Source organism: Tachysurus vachellii, chromosome 23 (assembly GCF_030014155.1).
Source record: "Tachysurus vachellii isolate PV-2020 chromosome 23, HZAU_Pvac_v1, whole genome shotgun sequence".
Lineage (NCBI taxonomy): Eukaryota > Metazoa > Chordata > Actinopteri > Siluriformes > Bagridae > Tachysurus > Tachysurus vachellii.
Window position 1 is genome coordinate 2,358,338 of NC_083482.1, and position 2,494 is coordinate 2,360,831.

Consider the following 2,494-nt stretch of genomic DNA (forward strand, 5'->3'; position numbering starts at 1 on the left):
TTAATTGTAGCCCTGTTTAGTTCCAAAAGAGCGTCTGATCTTGAGCGCTTGGCATCGCATGCAAAGTGAAAGCAGAGCTCCTTAAATGTCTCGCGCGTTATCCGAGAAATGTCAACCGCAACCTGACTAGAGTTCCGTTAATAACGACATCACAACTGTCCCAAGTGCTCAAACCCGTGCAGTGGGAAGAAAAACTATCCAAGTCACAGCCAGTTCATGGAAGATAAATCTTACGGGGAAAAAAACCCCAAATGTTCCTTTCTCGTGCAGCCCGTTATGATGCTGCAACGTGTGTCCGTGCGCCCGTGCGGTAACGGGAGCTCAGGTGTGCGTGTAGTCTGTGATCCGCACCGTTCTGCTCGCACCGGGACACAGAGCCGTATGCAAAAGAGAAAGAACCTCCCTCCCTTATCGCTGATTGGCTGGTCGAGAAGAAAAGGGCGGGGCTTTACGTTCCATATAAGGTCGACTGTTCTTAAGAAGTGGGCGGTTCCTTCTGTTGATTGAAGTTTGTCACATTTTAACAATGAGATAATGTCTCGTTTATTTGGACACATTTAAAGCAACCATTCCATTGCCTCTAATGTTAAGAAATAAAGTTTTCAGTTTTTATTATATATTTATTAGAGGAAGTCGTGGCCTAATGGTTAGTGAGTTTGACTCCTAACCCTAAGGTTGTGGGTTGCATCATAAATGGCTGCCCACTGCTCCGGGTGTGTGTTCACGGTGTGTGTGTGTGTTCACTGCTGTGTGTGTGCACTTTGGATGGGTTAAACGCAGAGAACGAATTCTGAGTATGGGTCACCGTACTTAGCCATATGTCACGTCACTCACTTGTCTTTATTTATACTTGTTAAAGGTGGAGTCAGAACTGTGTAACATTTATTCTGAAGAGAACCTCTGGTCCTGGCACCACACCACTGTGATGTACATAAAATCACCTGTGTCTGAAAACCTTTCTACAAAGTTCATGCGTTCTTGTGGGAATTGCTTCATCCTGAGGCTTGTGGAGATGCGGTAGCCAAAACCACGAGGGCTGTGTTCTTGAGTGATGAAATCAAATCAGTATCACTTCTCAATTTCCCTAAACGTTAATTTCCCTGCAGTTTCCGCTAAATTTCCCTGTAAGCAACACTGTATGACCTAGATGGTGTAAAAACAGCACCAACATTTTCTGATTGGACGCTTCAGACTGAGATGACTTCAGCTCAAAAGGTGCAGTGTGATCGTGTGAGCCGGGGAAGATGTTGGGCCTTGGAGTCATGTGTTTTGTAAAGAATACAACATTTTTGGGGTGTGCTGTAATAGAAAATGCATCTACCTCAAAGTTATGGAGCTCTTCTACCATCCTGATATGTAGGGAGCTCTCATCAGCATGTCCTATCCATCCTGCTCCATCTTGGAGAAGGAAATAGACCTACGTCCCAGGAACTGTTTTTTTTTTACTAGTGTCTGAATTACCTGGATTCCTGAAGAGGTTCATCTGTTTAAGTTAACACTACCTACAAAGTCCACCATGCTAACTGGATGTCATGTAAATACTATGCTAGTTGATTAGCAAACTAGCTTAGACCAGCTTAGTTAACTATGTTTGTGAACTTCAGCTATCTAACATTACTAGAAATAAGTCACTATTGCTACCTTGAACATGGAATCATTCTACCTGAAGCATCTGGTTTGGACTTTGACCAAGTTCATCATTATTTGTGCCACTGGAGGTCAGAGGTCCTTAGACACAGCAGTACCTACACTGATGCACCTTACGCACCAGCCTCCCCCTCCTCCTAGCGTGCATGTTGGCAGGATTTAACAGTGGTGGTTAGAATGTGTTGAGGGTGCTATTTATAAGCCCATTGACCTTTCATATCCGCGTGTGATGAATGATTGACATGACAGACCATGTTGTGAGAGATGGGAATGAATCGCAAAGCTCACCTGCAGCTGCACTGCTTTGACACTGTGTTACGGTAACACAGTGAATCATTATGTAGCCATATATGACTGTAGCGTGTTTACTGTACATTACGTTTAGATTGCGGTTTCACATCATTTTTCAGCTGTAATACGCATTTATTCTAGACTGTTGGCATTTTTTTTGTGGCATAGCATCCTCCCAATTCTGATCACCACCTATTAGGATTCATGAGTGAATCACCTGTCCTCCTTGTCCTACATGTTGGTTGGCTAACGGTAACTTATACAGGTATCTAAACTTCCTTTAACTTTTCAAATGTGTCTGCAAGTACACGCTATTTTAGTGTAAACAATCCCATCATTCTGTCCAGCCTACATTTAATATGAACTCTAGTTATAGTAATGTAACTAACTGGTTAACATGAAATTCAGTATAACTAACCAATGTAAAGTAATGCAATTAATAAACTGCTGTAATGTAGCTAACAATCTAATTATCTAACTGAAGAGCTAAGTAGCTAATGTAATATACCTTACTAGCTAAAGTATTGAAATTTAACTAGCTAAAGCTACATAACTA

General features: G+C 42.1%; 1 protein-coding gene across 4 annotated transcripts in view; it reads right to left on the reverse strand.

Annotated features, from left to right (window-relative positions):
• pdgfba (platelet-derived growth factor beta polypeptide a) overlaps nt 1–352 on the reverse strand; it is a 12,655-nt gene extending 12,303 nt beyond the window's left edge. For all 4 annotated transcript variants that reach the window (XM_060859340.1, XM_060859339.1, XM_060859338.1 and 1 more), the window contains exon 1: nt 1–352. This exon is cut by the window's left edge and continues 218 nt beyond it. The gene's annotated coding sequence lies outside the window, so the exon portion shown is untranslated.
• Between the last annotated feature and the right edge of the window lie 2,142 nt (nt 353–2,494).